The sequence below is a fragment of the Balaenoptera acutorostrata genome, chromosome 8, assembly GCF_949987535.1.
Source record: "Balaenoptera acutorostrata chromosome 8, mBalAcu1.1, whole genome shotgun sequence".
Classification (NCBI taxonomy): Eukaryota; Metazoa; Chordata; class Mammalia; order Artiodactyla; family Balaenopteridae; genus Balaenoptera; species Balaenoptera acutorostrata.
Genome location: NC_080071.1, coordinates 65892361 through 65912739, shown reverse-complemented (window position 1 = coordinate 65912739; position 20379 = coordinate 65892361). Strand labels below are relative to the sequence as shown.

The 20379-nt window shown below is 37.5% G+C and overlaps 1 protein-coding gene across 10 annotated transcripts in view; it reads right to left on the bottom strand.

Moving 5' to 3' along the window:
- The window catches only part of LOC114235717 (cyclin-Y-like protein 1), a 121168-nt gene that overhangs the window by 65228 nt on the left and 35561 nt on the right, over positions 1 to 20379 (bottom strand). The window lies entirely within an intron of this gene.

The following is a 20379-nucleotide window of genomic DNA, read 5'->3' as shown; positions in this document are numbered from 1 at the left end:
TCCAGCTTGCAGAGGACAGATTGCGGGACTTCTCAGCCACCAAAACTGTGTGAGCCAATTCATATAATAAATATCTTCAGTCTATCTATCTATCTAGCCATCCATCTATCCATCCATCCATCCATCCTATTGGTTCTGTTTCTCTGGAGAACCCTAATATAGCCCATTTCTTCACATAAAAACTATTCTGTTATAAAGAGAATATGAAGCAGACTGAAAAGTAGAATCAGACTTCTCTTCCTCTTCTATTCCATTCCCTTCCCTTCCTTTCTCTTCTCTTCCTAAACAATTCAGTCCTAAGCTATTAGATGGGACAAAGCAAGGCATGTGTCTGTGGTAGTAGGGGTGGAGTGTGAGGAGCCATGATGGCCTGGCATGGGGCACCAGAGTCTGAGCAGAGAGGAAAGGGTGCCCATCAGAGGTGCAGCCCTGTGCAAATGCAGAGCCCCAGTGGAGTATAGAGGCCATTCCATGGAGGTGGAGGTCTTAGCCTAAGTAGGGTAAGGAGGTAGGGTTGCCAGATTTAGCCAAGGGAAAAAAAAAGCCAATAAAACAAAACCTGACACCCTATTAAATTTGAATTTCAGATAAACAATGAAAAATTTTTTAGTATAAATATGTCTCAAATCTTGCATGAATTGTTTGTAGTTTATCTGAAATTCAAATTTAACTGGACATCCTGTATTTTATCTGGCAACATTATGAGGAGGGCATCCACACAGAGGGTGGCCTGCTGTTGGGTGTGGAGTTCCAGTGGGTGAGAAGGGCATCCATGAAGAAGGTGGGAAGTGGCTTGAGCTGGGGAGTCAGAGCTGGAGCAGAGAAAGACGGCACTAGCACGGGAGATGGGGCAGCAGAGGAGGCGTGAGGTTCTTAGAAAATCAAGGTGTCTGCAGGGCGATGCTAGCTCCAAAGGCTCTAGGGGAGAATCCTTCCAACGTCAGATGGCTTGTGGCTGCAGAAGTCCAATCTCTGCCTCTGTCCTTGTATGGCCTTCCCTTCTTCTCCCTGTGTGTCTCTCCTCTCTGTGTGTGTTTTTTATAAAGACACCTGCCATTGGATTTAAGTTCCACCCAGATAATCCAAGATGATCCCACCTTGAGATCTTTTTTTTTTTTTTTTTAAAGAAATTCACGTTATTTATTTATTTATTTATTTATTTATTTATGACTGTGTTGAGTCTTCGTTTCTGTGCGAGGGCTTTCTCTAGTTGCGGCAAGTGGGGACCACTCTTCATCGCGGTGCGCGGGCCTCTCACCATCGCGGCCTCTCTTGTTGCGGAGCACAGGCTCCAGACGCGCAGGCTCAGTAATTGTGGCTCACGGGCTTAGTTGCTCCGTGGCATGTGGGATCTTCCCAGACCAGGGCTCGAACCCGTGTCCCCTGCATTGGCAGGCAGATTCTCAACCACTGCGCCACCAGGGAAGCCCCCCACCTTGAGATCTTAATTACATCTGCAAAGCCCCCTTTTTCAAGTAAGGTCACATTCACAGGTTCCAGGGGTTAGGATGTGGACATATAATTTTGGGGACCACCATTCAATCCACTTACAGTTAGTCATATATAGAAAATTGATCAAATAAGCAAATGTTTTAAAGATAATAGAAGCCTGGTTTTTCCTAACGGAGAACAATATAAAAAGATATTGGATTGGAATTAGGTGTGTCAGTGTGAACATATACTTTTTAATATATAACTAGAGAAATAATTCTAGATGGAAATGTCTACCTGTGTGTATACCTGTATGCTGTCTACTGGCCAGCAACATCCCAACAGCAATGAATACATCTAGCACCCAGGTCCTGGCTTCTAAATACCATTTTCCACTAAAGGGAATCAAGTTTCCTTGGAGAAGTGGCTGATTCCAGGGCCGGTGCAAGAAAAGTACAAGGCAATCCTAGAATATTTTGTTGTACCAGAAAACAAAGAGGTTTTCAAAAAATAAAGAAGACATGTCAAAAGGACACAGAAGCCAACTTGAATAGGCTCCCAGTTGCCAAATCGGGGACAAACTGAACGTGGACATAAATAATGATAAAAATGGATTATAATCCATGAATAAAACATGAATCCATGAGTCCATACTGATCTAAATGAGTGAATAAATTAAAAGTTTGATGAGAAATAGAATATTTTCATAGCTCCAAAGAACCTCCCCACAAAGTATTTATTAATTACAAAGGGGAAAAGAGTAATTTTACAATGAAGAAGCCTGGCAGACACCACCTTAATCAAATGGTCAAAGTGAACATCATCAGTAATGGGACATGTAAATCACATACGACCTGGTAGACTGCAAAGAGGAAAACTCAGCATTAGTTCTGTTTTTCTTGCCAAATACTCATAATAAATTTCAGCTTAATCATGAGGAAATATAAATTAAACCCAAACTGATAAAATAAAAAAATAACAGGCCTGTACTCTTCCAGAGTGTCAAGACCATGAGATCAAGAAAAGGCTGAATCAATGTTCCAATATATAGAAAACTATATAGAGACATGACAACTGCATATAATACCTGACTCTGAATTGGATGCTTTTGCTATAAAGGAATTATTGGAACAATTGGCCAAACTTGAATGGAGACTATAAATTATTAGATGGTAGTAGTGTATCAATGTTAAGTTCTGGATTCGGGTTGTTATTCTATGGTTAAGTGGGAGAGTGTTATTTGTAGGAAAGCACACAGAGAAATATTCAGGGGTGATGTGGCATTGATAACTTACTCTCAAATGACTAAAGAAAATAAAATTCTTTGAATTGTACTTTCAACTTTTCTGTAATTGTTTCAAAATTTAAACCTGTTATTTCAAAATTTTAAAAAATGAACAAGTACAGTCAGAAAGGCCAAGAATTGTGTTCATATATGTCCACTGCAGCATTAGCTATAATATCAGAAAACTAAAAACATTGAAAATGTGTAACAATTTGTACATGATGATCTCAAGTGTGTTTAAAAATACGGAAAAATGATTATAAAGAAATATATGAGGGGCTTCCCTGGTGGCGCAGTGGTTGAGAATCTGCCTGCCTATGCAGGGGACACGGGTTCGAGCCCTGGTCTGGGAGGATCCCACATACCGCAGAGCAACTGGGCCCGTGAGCCACAATTGCTGAGCCTGCGCATCTGGAGCCTGTGCTCCGCAAAAAGAGAGCCCACGATAATGAGAGGCCCGCGCACCGCGATGAAGAGTGGCCCCCACTAGCCGCAACTAGAGAAAGCCCTCGCACAGAAACGAAGACCAACACAGACATAAATAAATAAATAATAAATAAATTAGAAAAAAAAAAAGATATACTTTAAAAAAAAAATAAGAAATATATGAAAATGTTAAGGTTATGTATATCTATGTGGAAGAACTATGATTTTGTGTTTTTGCAGGGGTATGTATTATGTACAGAAGGAATGTTATGGTTCACTACTAGATAGTAGAATTATAAAGTAAATAGAAGTGAGGAAAGGGATTAGATGAAATCGTATGAAGTAGATTGTAGAATTGAATCATACAGAGAAATTGCACATATATGTCTTTAATTTCTGCCAAGTCAACTGTGCACACTCAAATTGTATTTTTCCTACAACCTAGGGCTGAAATGCAAGCCAACAACCTCGTCTGTTGCCTAACAATAGAAATGGTGATGGACTCCAACGCTGTAGGAAGAACTGGTTGCACTGAATTCACTAAGAAATGGTAAAGACTAGACTAATCCTGATTATTGCTGTACTCTGGGCAATTCAACACCTTTTCCAGGATAATTTTCATTTGACATGCTGTGTAGGAGGTAACCTTTGGTTAAAAAGTGACTCTAGCTTTGATTTTTAGGTTAAATTTTAACATTTACTTTAATTCCTTCTAGGGATCTTAACTAAATAGTCTACATTTTTAAAAAATTGAGATATAATTCACATAGCATAAAATTTTTGTTTTAATGATCCATTTTTAACATGGTGCAGGATATCCACAGTGAAAAAAGAATTTTCATTTTAAATAATTCTACAGATTTGTTGAAAAGAAATGGAAATTCAAATTTTAACATTTGGAAAGAAAAGTGATTAGATCAAATCAATGGGAAAAACGTTTGACTGGCCTCTTCATTAAAAACAACCAAGATTGGGGACTCATCTGAGCCTGGCTGTCGTAGCCGAAGTATTCATAGAAGTAAACAAAGTTTATCTTTAGTGACACCCTCGCAACAGACACACAGACACACACACACACACACACACACTTTTCTTTGTCTTTCTCTCTTTGGCACTTTTCCCCCGTCACTTCTTTTTGCCCTACCTCTGGACAAACTCCCTTTCCCCACTCAGGATCCACTGCGGGAGAAGCTGCAGTTTACCATGTGTGAGGCCTGGGCAATTTCACAACCTCTCCAAGCCTCACTTTCCTCCTGGTAAAATGGTTGTAAGAGTAGTTCCAGCTTTGTTACGATATTGTGAATATTTTTTAAAGGATTAATGTGAAGTGCTTTACATTAATTCTTCAATGTTACTTTTCTTTTGTATTAGTTTCCTGTCATTGCTGTAACAAATGACCACACACAGTGGTCTGAAACAACACACTGTGAAAGCTTACAGTTGTGAAGGTTAGGAGTCTAACATGGGTCTCACTGGGCTAAGATCAAGGTGTTGGCAGGACTGTATTCCCTCTGGAGTCTCCAGGGGAGAATCAATTTCCTTGCCTTTTCAGCTTCTGGAGGCTGCCTGCCATCCACGGCTCGTGGCCCCCTTCTTTCCATTCCCTCCAAGCTCTGCTTCCGTGGTCACATCTCCTTCTTTGACCCTCTTGCCTTCCTCTTATATATAAGGACCCTTGTGATTCCATTGTGCCCACCCAGATAATCCAGGATAAACTCCCCATCTCAAGATCTGTAACTCATATCTGCAAAGTCCCTTGTGCCATGTAAATTGACATATTTGGTCACAGATATCTCTGGGGTTAGCATGTATTATTCTGTCTACCACACTTTCCCTTTCCTCCCATATTTCTTAACTCCCAGGTATTCCCAACCTGGCCTAAACCTCACTTTCTTGCTTGAGTTCTCTCAGGTCATCTACTCATGCCTCCACACTTCCAGCTATAACTTTCTCCTTCTCTTCCAGTTCAAACCCTACCCATTCCACAAGTCCCAGTCAAATCATGAGTCCTTTGGTAAAGCCTTCCCAGGCCATCGGCTTATAAAGATAGCTTCCTAAATCCCATTGCATATAGTAGCTGCACCACTCATTTGGCAAACACTCTGCCTTCTGGTCATATGTTCATGGCACACAGGTGCTGCATATACATTGAATGAATAAATGAATCTCCACAAGACCATAAGAAATTGACAGCCATGTCTTTTTTTTAGCTTTATTGAGATATAATTAACATATAACACTGTGTTAGTTTGTGTAAAATATGATATGATATACATATATATATTGCAAAATGATTACCATAATAAGGTTTATTAACACACCCATCGCCTAACATGATTACCATTTATTTGGTGTGCAAACATTTAAGATCTACTCTCTTAGCAATTTTCAAGTACACAATACAGTATTGCTAACTGGGACATTAGCTCCCCAGAACTTATTCACCTATAACTGGAAGTTTGTATCCTTTGACCAACATCTCCCCATTTCCCCCACCCCCCAGGCCCTGGCAATCACCAGTCTACTTTAAGAACTGTGTCTTAAGCTACTTTCTAATCCAGCACTGAAGAATGGTTGAGGGGAGATATATGGCAATGATGAAAAGATAAAGCATGTCCAGGAGCTCCAGGGAGGAAATGTTCCAGAGTCCCATCTGTTTCTTTAGTTTAGAGCAATACCAACTTACTTCCTACAAACACATCTAGGGCAAGGAGTCTTTACGTATTCTCTTTGGGCTGGTGTCAATGATAACTTTAGCAACAATTTTTCCTGGACTCTTCCTGCCCAGCTTCTCATGCTCTCTTGATTTGGTACCTGTGTGTATGGACAATAGAAGCTCTTACAGAAACACAAACGGCACCTCTGAGGAGTGCTCCAGAGCCCATGATGGTCTACAGAGGGTAGGGCAGAAGTGAGAAGTGGGAAAACCCTCTCATTCTACCTCAGGATACTATTCAGAATCTGTGGTCTGCCTTAGTTTGCACACCACTAGCATATTATTTACTGGCTGACATTTTTCATTCTTTTAAGAGTTTTGGAGACGGGGCTTCTGTGATTCTATCTTATGCCCAAAGATGGATATCACTATTTCATGTGTAATTCTGTCTTTCTAGTTTATGATGACCATTTTCTGTAAGTAAGTGTTTTTACTTTTCTATTACTATTTTGAAAAAATATCTTTATCAGAACTTTCTTCATTGGCTACTAGCATTCACTGGGCAGTTCTTCCCAGTCAAGGAAAAGGGATAAGAAAACTTCTTGGTTACTTTTGTACTTATGATTCTAACTACCAGCCTAAAGTTCACATCAAAATACACATCACACAATGCTATTTGTTGTCTCACATTTTTGACAGATGAGTTGAAATCTTTTTAAATAATTCAGCAAAATATTAATATATGAACACTTTGCTGGGTTTTTGTGAAATAAATAGATGAACAATAAACAGTTCTGGCCATCCAAAGAAGATCAGACATGAACGTAAAAAGCTGCACATGAACTATTTCAGGCATTCCTTCTGACTCACCACTAGTGACAGATTGGGCCTTAGACCAAGAAAAATTAAACCCCAGATTAAAAAAAAAAAAAAGTCCTTTCAATTTACTGGGCAAACAGCCAAAACTTCAGACCTCTCAGGTTTCAGATAACATTACAAAGAATCTTTACTGATTATAAATTTGCTCTTCCAGCAATATACTACTTTTTCTGACTTCATAGTTATTGTGCCATTTCTGTGACTGTGTTTTAGAGTTGGGCACAAATGTGGAGTTTTGCTTGTGTTCAATCGAAGAGGATGAATTTGTAACTTTCCCCCTTCCCTTTGGGGAAAAAAATCAGGAAGGAACTTAAATACAAGGCTTTTCCTCCCATTTTACATTCAAACATGTCTTGCAGGAAATGAACAAATAGTGATTCTCAAATATAACATTGTACTTTTATGTGCTGCAGTACAAAAAGAGCTTTACAGGAATTTTGTGTGTTCCGGAAGTTGAGATTTTTAAGGACAAAAGTGGGACTTGGATTTTTTTCACTTCCTGCAGAATATAAATGCCAAATTCCTTAGCCTAACATTCAAGATCTCCAAAATCTCATCTCAACTCACCTCCAGTCTTATCTATGTCCATCCTTACTCCATGAACCCAGCAATGTCCTGTGAGCCATGCTGAAGATTTTTATCTCCAAATCTTTTTTGCCCTCTGGATTGCCCTTCTATCTTTCCTTTTCCCCCAGTCCCACTGTCAAATTATCCATTCTTCAAGGTACATCTTCAAAGAAAAGGCATCTATAAAGCAACCTGTACATCATCTCCAAGTTGAAATTTCCCCCTCTCTTGGGTTTTCATAATTTCCTGTAATTAAGGGTTACAGCTTTTGTAATGAGGAATAAAAACTTAAAAACTACTTAACTAAAAACTATTAACAGCTTATCAAATAAAACTTGAACATAGTTTTTTGAAAAGGGCAAGGAACTCTTTCAGAATCAGTTACATTCATGCCTTTAAATGCTTTCACTAGTAAGAAAAAAGAGATAGAAATGCCAGCCAACATAGGAAGCAGCAACAAGATAAAGTTGTCCTATGGACCACAAATTACTATTTTTAAAAATAATGGGGGCTTCCCTGGTGGCGCAGTGGTTGAGAATCTGCCTGCCAGTGCAGGGGACACGGGTTCGAGCCCTGGTCTGGGAAGATCCCACATGCCGCGGAGCAACTACGCCCGTGAGCCACAATTACTGAGCCTGCGCGTCTGGAGCCTGTGCTCCGCAACAAGAGAGGCCGCGATAGTGAGAGGCCCGCGCACCGCGATGAAGAGTGGCCCCCGCTTGCCACAACTAGAGAAAGCCCTGGCACAGAAACAAAGACCCAACACAGCCATAAATGAATGAATAAATAAATGAATAAATAAAAAAAAAAATTAAAAAAAAAAAAAATAATGGAAAAGGGGGAGAAAGCAATTAAAAAACTAGAATTACCTTAAAAGATGAATATGACATGAAAAGAAAATCAAAAACATTTTAATGGGAGATTTAAAAAATGATAAATTAATGCATGCATACTTCTGCAAAATTTCTTCAAATTAATATGTGGGTTTAATGCAAATACTAATAAAAATTCCAATGTGATTTTTTAATCAAAAAAAGGAAGTAAAGTTTATTGAGACATGAATTAAAACATATTTTGTAAAAAGAAAGAATAATGCAGTGGGATTAGGTCTGCCTCATATACTAAAACATATAAAAGCTGCAATAATTAAAGCAGAATGCTATTGGAAGATAACTAGAGAGGTAAATTAATGGAACAGAAAAGATAGTTTAGAAATAAATATTATATATAATACTTTAGGAAATGATAATGAGAAAAGAAGGGACTTTTCAATAAATGGTTTTGAGAAGATTTTAGCTCTTTAAGAAGAAGTTCCTCGTTTCATACTTTGTAATAAAATGTGTTCTAAGTAGAATTTTCAAACTAATGATTAAAATAAAATAGTAAAATCTTCAGACAAAGTAGAATATTTATTCAATGTCTGGAGGAGAGAGTTCTTTGAGGTTTGAAGTATGAAGAGGAATCAAAAGAGAAATGAAGTAATATTTGATCACATAAATCCCAAAGAAGTAAACGACTGATGTCTGGTCAAGTGGTGAAGCAGCTTCAGGCTCTGATAAAACCCTCCCACCTTTAGTGCCCACACCTGTCCCAAACACAGTAATAATAAATAGGATATGAAAATGGAAAATCAAAATGATATAATTGAGTTCAAAAAAGGAAACAAAAGCAAAATATAAACAAATGGGACCTAATTAAACTCAAAATCTTTTTTGCACAGCAAAGGAAACTGTTGAAAAAATTTAAAAAGGCAATCTACTGAATGGGAGAAAATATTTTCAAATGATATGACTGATAAGGAGTTAATAGCCAAAATATACAAACAGCTCATACAACTGAATATAAAAAAACCCAAACAACCCAATTTTAAAAAGGGCAGAAGGCCTGACTAGACATTTTTCCAAAGAAGACATACAGATGATCAACAGGCACATGAAAAGATGCTCAACACTGCTAATCATCAGAGAAATGCGAGTCAAAACCACAATGAGACATCACCTCACACCTGTCAGAAAGTCTATCATCAAAAAGACCACAAATAGCTCTCTGCTCTCCACCACGTGAAGATACACTGAGAAGACAGCCATCTACAAGCCAGGAAGCAGTCCCTCACTAGACACTGCTGGTACCTTGATCTTGGACTTCCCAGCCTCCAGAACTGTGAGAAAGAAATATTTGCTGTTTAAAAAAAAATACATTCATAGAAGGCTGCTCCTTTTATAGATCACATGTGTGGATTCACAGAAAGATAGACACGATGAAAAGGCAGAGGGCTACATACCAGATGAAGGAACAAGATAAAACCCCAGAAAAACAACTAAATGAAGTGGAGGTAGGCAACCTTCCAGAAAAATAATTCACAATAATGATAGTGAAGATGATCCAGGACCTCGGAATAAGAATGGAGGCAAAGATCGAGAAGATGCAAGAAATGTTTAACAAAGACCTAGAAGAATTAAAGAAAAAACAAACAGAGATGAACAATACAATAACTGAAATGAAAACTACACTAGAAGGAATCAATAGCAGAATAACTGAGGCAGAAGAACGGATAAGTGACCTGGAAGACAGAATGGTGGAATTCACTGCTGCGGAACAGACTAAAGAAAAAAGAATGAAAAGAAATGAAGACAGCCTAAGAGACCTCTGGGACAACATGAAACGCAACAACATTCGCATTATAGGGGTCCCAGAAGGAGAAGAGAGAGAGAAAGGACCGGAGAAAATATTTGAAGAGATTATAATCGAAAACTTCCCTAACATGGGAAAGGAAATAGCCACCCAAGTCCAGGAAGTGCAGCGAGTCCCATACAGGATAAACCCAAGGAGAAACACTCCGAGACACACAGTAATCAAACTGGCAAAAATTAAAGACAAAGAAAATTATTGAAAGCAGCAAGGGAAAAACGACAAATAACATACAAGGGAACTCCCATAAGGTTAACAGCTGATTTCTCAGCAGAAACTCTACAAGCCAGAAGGGAGTGGCATGATATACTTAAAGTGATGAAAGAGAAGAACCTACAACCAGGATTACTCTACTCGGCAAGGATCTCATTTAGATTTGATGGAGAAATCAAAAGCTTTAGAGACAAGCAAAAGCTACGAGAATTCAGCACCACCAAACCAGCTCTACAACAAATGCTAAAGGAACTTCTCTAAGTGGGAAACACAAGAGAAGAAAAGGACCTACAAAAACAAACCCAAAACAATTAAGAAAATGGTCATAGGAACATACATATCGATAATTACCTTAAACGTGAACGGATTAAATGCTCCAACCAAAAGACATAGGCTTGCTGAATGGATACAAAGACAAGACCCATATATATGCTGTCTACAAGAGACCCACTTCATACCTAGGGACACATACGGACTGAAAATGAGGGGATGGAAAAAGATATTCCATGCAAATGGAAATCAAAAGAAAGCTGGAGTAGCAATTCTCATATCAGAAAAAATAGACTTTAAAACAAAGAATGTTACAAGAGACAAGGAAGGACACTATATAATGATCAAGGGATCAATCCAAGAAGAAGATATAACAATTATAAATATATATTCACCCAACATAGGAGCACCTCAATACATAAGGCAACTGCTAACAGCTATAAAAGAGGAAATCGATAGTAACACAATAATAGTGGGGGACTTTAACACCTCACTTACACCAATGGACAGATCATCCAAAATGAAAACAAATAAGGAAACAGAAGCTTTAAATGACACAATAGACCAGATAGATTTAAGTGATATTTATAGGACATTCCATCCAAAAACAGCAGATTACACTTTCTTCTCAAGTGCGCACAGAACATTCTCCAGGATAGATCACATCTTGGGTCACAAATCAAGCCTCAGTAAATTTAAGAAAATTGAAATCATATCAAGCATCTTTTCTGACCACAACGCTATGAGATTAGAAATCAATTACAGGGAAAAAAACGTAAAAAGCACAAACACATGAAGTCTAAGCAATATGTTACTAAATAAACAGGAGATCACTGAAGAATTCAAAGAGGAAATCAAAAAATACCTAGAGACAAATGACAATGAACAGATGACGATCCAAAACCTATGGGATGCAGCAAAAGCAGTTCTAAGAGGGAAGTTTATAGCTATACAAGCCTACCTCAAGAAACAAGAAAAATCTCAAATAAATAATGTAACCTCACACCTAAAGGAACTAGAGAAAGAAGAACAAACAAAACCCAAAGTTAGCAGAAGGAAAGAAATCATAAAGATCAGAGCTGAAATAAATGAAATAGAAACAAAGAAAACAATAGCAAAGATCAATAAAACTAAAAGCTGGTTCTCTGAGAAGATAAACAAAATTGATAAGCCATTAGCCAGACTCATCAAGAAAAAGAGGGAGAGGACTCAAATCAATAAAATTAGAAATGAAAAAGGAGAAGTTACAACAGACACCGCAGAAATACAAAACATCCTAAGAGACTACTACAAGCAACTTTATGCCAATAAAATGGACAACCTGGACGAAATGGACAAATTCTTAGAAAGGTATAACCTTCCAAGACTGAACCAGGAAGAAACAGAAAATATGAACAGACCAATCAGAAGTAATGAAATTGAAACTGTGATTAAAAATCTTCCAACAAACAGAAGTCCAGGGCCAGATAGCTTCACAGGTGAATTCTATCAAACATTTAGAGAAGAGCTAACACCCATCTTTCCCAAACTCTTCCAAAAAATTGCAGAGGAAGGAACACTCCCAAACTCATTCTATGAGGCCACCATCATCCTGATACCAAAACCAGACAAAGACACTACAAAAAAGAAAATTACAGACCAATATCACTGATGAATATAGATGCAAAAATCCTCAACAAAATACTAGCAAACAGAATCCAACAACACATTAAAAGGATCATACACCACGATCAAGTGGGATTTATCCCAGGGATGCAAGGATTCAATATACGCAAATCAATCAATGTGATACACCATATTAACAAATTGAAAAATAAAAACCATATGATCATCTCAATAGATGCAGAAAAAGCTTTTGACAAAATTCAACACCCATTTATGATAAAAACTCTCCAGAAAGTGGGCATAGAGGGAACCTACCTCAACATAATAAAGGCCATATATGACAAACCCACAGCAAACATCATTCTCAATGGTGAAAAACTGAAAGCATTTCCTCTAAGATCAGGAATGAGACAAGGATGTCCACTCTCACCGCTATTATTCAACATAGTTTTGGAAGTCCTAGCCACGGCAATCAGAGAAGAAAAAGAAATAAAAGGAATACAAATTGGAAAAGAAGAAGTAAAACTGTCACTGTTTGCAGATGACATGATACTATACATAGAGAATCCTAAGAATGCCACCAGAAAACTACTAGAGCTCATCAATGAATTTGGTAAAGTTGCAGGATACAAAATTAATGCACAGAAATTGCTTGCATTCCTATACACCAATGATGAAAAATCTGAAAGAGAAATTATGGAAACATTCCCATTTACCATTGCAACAAAAAGAATAAAATATCTAGGAATAAACCTACCTAGGGAGACAAAAGACCTGTATGCAGAAAACTATAAGACACTGATGAAAGAAATTAAAGATGATACCAACAGGTGGAGAGATATACCATGTTCTTGGATTGGAAGAATCAATATTGTGAAAATGACTATACTACCCAAAGCAATCTACAGATTCAATGCAATCCCTATCAAATTACCAATGGCATTTTTTACGGAACTAGAACAAATCATCTTAAAATTTGTATGGAGACACAAAAGACCCCGAATAGCCAAACCAGTCTTGAGGGAAAAAAACGGAGCTGGAGGAATCAGACTCCCTGACTTCAGACTATACTACAAAGCTACAGTAATCAAGTCAATATGGTACTGGCACAAAAACAGAAACATAGATCAGTGGAACAGGATAGAAAGCCCAGAGATAAACCCATGCACCTATGGTCAACTAATCTATGACAAAGGAGGCAAAGATATACAATGGAGAAAAGACAGTCTCTTCAATAAGTGGTGCTGGGAAAACTGGACAGCTACATATAAAAGAATGAAATTAGAACACTCCCTAACACCATACACAAAAGTAAACTCAAAATGGATTCGAGACCTAAATGTAAGACCAGACACTATAAAACTCTTAGTGGAAAACATAGGAAGAACACTCTTGGACATCAATCACAGCAAGATCTTTTTTGATCCACCTCCTAGAGTAATGGAAATAAAAACAAAAATAAACAAATGGGACCTAATGAAACTTCAAAGCTTTTGCACAGCAAAGGAAACCATAAACAAGACGAAAAGACAACCCTCAGAATGGGAGAAAATATTTGCAAACGAATCAACGGATAAAGGATTAATCTCCAAAATATATAAACAGCTCATTCAGCTCAATATTAAAGAAACAAACAACCCAATCCAAAAATGGGCAGAAGACCTAAATAGACATTTCTCCAAAGAAGACATACAGATGGCCAAGAAGCACATGAAAAGACGCTCAACATCACTAAATATTAGAGAAATGCAAATCAAAACTACAATGAGGTGTCACCTCACACCAGTTAGAATGGGCATCATCAGACAATCTACAAACAACAAATGCTGGAGAGGGTGTGGAGAAAAGGGAACCCTCTTGCACTGTTGGTGGGAATGTAAATTGATACAGCCACTATGGAGAACAGTATGGACGTTCCTTAAAAAACTAAAAATAGATTTACCATATGATCCAGCAATCCCACTACTGGGCGTATATCCAGAGAAAACCGTAATTCAAAAAGACACATGCACCCCACTGTTCATTGCAGCACTATTTACAATAGTCAGGTCATGGAAGCAACCTAAATGCCCATCAACAGACGAATGGTTAAAGAAGTTGTGGTACATATATACAATGGAATATTGCTCAGCCATAAAAAGGAACAAAATTGAGTCATTTGCTGAGACGTGGATAGATCTAGAGACTGTCATACAGAGTGAAGTAAGTCAGAAAGAGAAAAACAAATATCGTACATTAATGCACATATGTGGAACCTAGAAAAATGGTATAGATGAACCGGTTTGAAGGGCAGAAGTTAAGACACAGATGTAGAGAACAGACATATGGACACCAACGGGGGGAAAACTGTAGTGGGGTGGGGATGGTGGTGTGCTGAATTGGGCGATTGGGATTGACATGTATACACTGATGTGTATAAAATTGATGACTAACAAGAACCTGCAGTATAAAAAAACCCAAACAAACAACTAATACTAAACTTTCATTGGGTTATTTGTATGGAAATATGTTAATATAAATGTTTCAGACATTACATGAAATTTCTAAAAATCTTATATGTTCTGGTATAATGTTATAAGTCATAATTCCAGTTATTACTTTAAAATTTATATCTCAGAAAAAAAAAAAAAAAGACCACAAATAAATTTTGGTGAGGATCTGAAGAAAAGGGAGCTCTTGTACACTCTTGGCGGGAATGTAAATTAGTGCAGCCACTGTGGAAGAGTATGGAGGTTCCTCAAAAAACTAACAATAGAACTACCATACGACCCAGCAATTCCACTCCTGGGTATACATCTGAAAAAAACAAAAACACTAATTTGAAAAGATACATGCACCCCAGTGTTCATAGCAGCATTATTTATAATAGCTAAGACATGGAAGCAACCTAAGTGTCCGCCAACAGATGAATGAATAATGAAGATATGGTGTATATATAAACAATGGAATACTACTCAGCCATAAAGAAGAATGAAATTTTGCCTTTTGCAATAACATGGATGGGCCTGGAGGGTATTATGCTTAGTGAAATAAGTCAGACAAAGAAAGACAAATATTGTATGTTATCACTGATATGTGGAATCTAAAAATAAAACAAACATATAGAGCAAAACAGAAAAAGACTCCCAGTTATAAAGAACAAACTAGTGGTTACTAGTGGGGAGAGGGGAAGGGTTTGTAGCAAGATAGACGTAGGGGATTAAGGAGTACAATTATTATGTATAAAATAAATATGGTACAAAGATATAGTGTACAGCACAGGGAATATAGCCAGTATTATATAAAAACTTTAAATGGAGTATAATCTATAAAAGTTTTGAATCACTATGTTGTACACCTGAAACTAATATAATATTGTAACTATACCTCAATAAACAAATTAAAAAAAACATAAATATGAATACCACCATGGAACTGAAACAAACAAAAAATGCCACATTGAAGAGAGCAGAATTGCATCTGCATACCTACTGGTCTTCCATTCCTATGTCCAAGGCTTCAGATCCCTTAGGTACAGCTTCATACAGAGAACACTGAGGACAAGGATTAGGGCTGGGGCTCTCTCTAGTCATATGAAACTGGTAGAAAAAGTTGGCTCACCCATTGCTTAGAGGTATGGGTTCACAGGAAAGTGCAGATGTTGGGAAGCAGGAATTCAAAGACACAACCTGAGGCAGTGAAGAAATCTGTGATGACTACAATGCCTCCCACCCAAGTGCTAACCAGACCCGACCCTGCTTAGCGTCCGAGATCAGAGGAGATCAGGCGTGTTCAGGGTGGTACGGCCATAGACTGATACCTACAATATCAAAGTAAGTCAGGAATACCAAAATACTATACGTACCCAGTTCTAAACTGGGGACTCCAGTGGGTGCTATGTGCCAAAAAATACGTTGTCAGGAAGGGGTGAACATGGAGGGAAAGGGAAAGAGAAGAAATAAGTAAAAGACTAAAAAACTTTCTACTAAAAATGAGCCTTCTGCAAAATAGAATTCCAAAACCACATTAAAATATCTAACAACAACAACAAAAAAGAGTTTGAACCCCACCTCCCCAGTTGGAACATGAATTCACTTCAGATAAAATTAATTTTCTGGAACTGTTTGATAAGGAACTGGAAAGTAAATGTTCTGATGATGCGCAAAGAAATCAATGAAGATAACCTTTCCATTAAAAAAGAACAAAAAAATATGAAGCCAAAATAATCAATAGTGAAACAAGAAACAGGTGGATCTGAAAAAGAAACAAATAGAAATAAAAAAATAGACATTAAAATTTAAAAGTCAATAGACAGAATGAACTTTAGGCTGGAAATATTTGAAGAGAGGAGTACTGAATTGGAGGGAGGAATTCACCCAGTTCATGGTCAAAGAAAAGAAAAATATGGGTAAATAACTAAAGGCTACTGAGGTTAGATGGTGAGGATCCCAAAAGAAGAAAATGAAGAGAAAGAGTTGAATCCTCATATCAAATGTGTTCTACATACCAAAAGGATACAAAGTTAAATCATTACAGGGTGAGTGCAAAACATCAAGAATCACAAGAAAATCTTAAGAGCTATCATAGATAAAAGACAGATTATGTGCAGCTAAGCAACAGTCTTCCCACCAGAAATATTAGATGCTACAAAGAAGCCAGTGAAGTAATGTCTTCAAAATGCTGAGGGAAAAATAGATATCTACACTGCTAAACTTTTGCAACGTAGACACAAAATGAACCCATTTTCAAATAGCAAAGCATAAGACCAAGAGTTTAGCCACCTACAGACTGTGGCTGATACTTACCCACTATGACACTAGTGTAAGCAAAGTGGAGATCCATTACACAACAATGTGAATATACTTAACACTACTTCACTGTGTACTTTAAAATGATTAGAATGGTAAATTTTATGTTATATGTTTCTTACCACAATGGAAAAAAAATATCATGCTCAGGCTCCAAGCAATGCCACATTAATTTCTCTGTAGGGGCAGGCAAAGTGCATGGAACATAGGCAGAAGGTATTTTCTTAAACTTCCCAGTTGATTTTTATTTTTATTTTATTTTAATTTTTTTCCCAGGTGATTTCTAATGTGCAGTCAAGGTGAAAACCACTGACTTATGCCTAAAAGAAAACCATATGAAATTTGAAAGAAAAAAAAAGAAAAGAGGATGGGAAAGAGTGTTTGGAAAGAGAGGTATAAGGCAAATACAGAAACAGAGGTAATACTCTCCCCAAAAGCCAGTGTAGTAGTTATTGTATTAGACAAAATATAATGTAAAGCAAAAAACTTAGATAACAAGAGATGCTACATAATAATCAAGGGAAGAATCATATACAATCATGAATTCGTATGTACCCAACAACATGGTTGCAAAGTATATGAGGCAAAAACTGACAGAATGACAAGGAGATACTTACAAATTCAAAATCATGGTGAGAAATTTTTAACAACTTTATTAGAAACTATTAGATCAAGAAGACAAAAAAACTTTAAGAAAGATATAAAATATTTAGAAAGTAAAACTAACTAGTTTGGGGGCTTCCCTGGTGGTCCAGTGGTTAAGAATCCGCCTTCCAATGCAGGAGACGTGGGTCTGATCCCTGGTCAGGGAACTAAGATCCCACATGCCACGGAGCAACTAAGTCTGAGCGCTCCAGAGCCTGCTCACCACAACTAGAGAGCCTGTGTGCCGCAACTAGAGAGAGGCCTGCGCACCACAAGGGAAGATCCCGCATGCTGCAACTAAGACCGGATACAGCCAAATAAATAAATAAATAAATATTAAAAAACAAACAAACAAACAAAACCCCAAAAACTAACTAGTTTCATCTAATAGGTATATAGAGAATCCTGCAAGTTGTAACAGAATGTTTTTTCTTTTCACAAACACATAAAACAATTATAAAAACTGATACCATACAAGGTCACAAAGTAAGTCTCACCAAATTTCAAGCAATCAGTATCATTCAGATTATATATGTATTTTGTAATTTGTAACTTTTTCTTCTTGAAAAAATTTTGAAATTATGGCAAAACATTATTTGATAAAGCTGGATGTAGGTTCATGAGTGTTTGCTATATTATTCTCTAAATGTTTCTTTATGTTTGCAATATACTAATAATAATTTTTAGAATTTGAACCACCTGAAAAAATGTATTTCCAACAAAGATAACAGCCAATTAATGTCACTTTATATAAAAAGCCCAGAATAAAAGATAAGAAAAACACTAAAATGTTAATATGTAAGTACACAAAAGACATTGAATGACATCCAACATAAAGAAAAAACAAGTACTTTACAAATGGAAGAACATTCATTCTGAGTAGAGTCAAAATTATGAAATACCATGCTTACTAATTTAAGATTTAAAAACCTGATTGTACCCACGGTTGGTAAGGAGATAACAACACATTCCTTCTCCTACATTTGGGGTGGCAGTCTAAATTGTTTAAAACATTTTGGAAACCAATTTAATAATATCCATCAAAAATCATAAAATTTTGGGCTTCCCTGGTGGCGCAGTGGTTGAGAATCTGCCTGCCAATGCAGGGGACACGGGTTCGATCCCTGGTCCGGGAAGATCCCACATGCCGCGGAGCAACTGGGCCCGTGAGCCACAATTACTGAGCCTGCGCGTCTGGAGCCTGTGCTCCGCAACAAGAGAGGCCGCGATAGTGAGAGGCCCGCGCACCGCGATGAAGAGTGGCCCCCGCTTGCCGCAACTAGAGAAAGCCCTCGCACAGAAACGAAGACCCAACACAGCCACAAATAAATAAATTTTAAAAAAAATCATAAAATTTCCCATGTTTTTTGACTCAGTAATTCCAAGGATCCAGCATATGGATATGATCCTAAATATATGAAAAACTTTATGTACAATGATGTTCATAGCATGTTATTTATAAAAAAAAGATTGAAAACAAATTAAATGTACAGTTACTAAGAAAGTAATTCCCCAAATTATGATATAATCTCTTGAAACATCTTGTAGCCATTACAAAGGATAGGTAACAGGGGAAAATGCTTGCCAGAGCATGTCAAGTGAAAAGACCAAAATTCAAAATTATTCACTATGATTGCTAGAATTTGTAAGAAAAAAGCTTTGCAGGAACTACATCAAAATGTTAAACCTGATTATTTTTTCGATGGCGGGACCATAGGTGATTTTTCTTTCTATTATTCTTATTCTCATTTTTCTTTGTGTTTCTATTACTTTAATAATAACCTTTACACAAACTACTTTAATGTTCCTGCATCTTCCCTAGGTGATGACGGATTGGCAGATTGCTAAATATGTTATAAACTGGTCTCTCTCCCTTTTGGACCAGGGAGGCACCCAGTAGAACCCCAAAGAAAACACAGGTTCCTTCTTTTGTCCCACGGTGTTCTCATGTCAGTAGACCAGGTTGAGGACTTGGCTTGGAGGGAAAGTCAGCTCCAAGGTGACAGCCAGGCTCACTTCTGAATTGGGAGGGGAGAGGGGAGACAGAACACACTCACATGGAAGACAGAGCATCTTTGAACTCATATTGTGCCATTGTAGACGAGGGTAAATACAGCCCCCCTTGGGATGAAATGTGAAAGTTGAATAGCTCCAATAATTTAGGACAAAGTAGCAAGTCAAAGGACCCTAAAAGGATTTTAATTACTGGAAGAGTACAGAATCCCTTCAAACAGACTCCCTTTCTAAAAAGACGGCAATCCTAGTTCTGCAGGGGTAAAAAACCCAACAACAACAAAAACTGATGGAGACCACACAGAAAAGTAAGATTGCAAAGGAGAGCTAAGTAATTTAAATCAGAATTTGCCGTAGAAAGAATTTTTTTTAAAGATAATATTTAAAAACATTTTGGCCTATCCTCATTTTACAAACCCATTCATAGGGTCAGGATGGCTGGAACTGCTGGGTGTTGGTTGGGTATGTGTTTCTCCACAGGACCTTTCCACGTGGCTAGCTTTGGCTTCCTTACAGCACGGTGGCCTCAGGGTAGTTGACTTAAATTGTGTCTCAGGGCTCCAAGAGACAAGAAGTGGAAGAGGCCCCTCTATGAAGAGCTGTGCACTGAAACTGGCACAGTCACTTTCCTTTATTCTATTGATCAAGGCAGTTGCAGATCCTACCCAGACTGAAAGGAAGAGTCATAGACTCCACTTCTTTTTTAAATTAACTAATTAATTAATTTTAAATTGAAGTATAGTTGATTCACAACATTGTGTTAGTTTCAGATGTACAGCAAAGTGATTCGGTACATTCTTTTTCAGGTTCACACATATATTCTTTTTCAGGTTCTTTCCCCATTTAGGTTATTACAAAATATTGAGTATAGTTCCCTGTGCTATACAGTAGGTTCTTGTTGTTCATCTATTTTA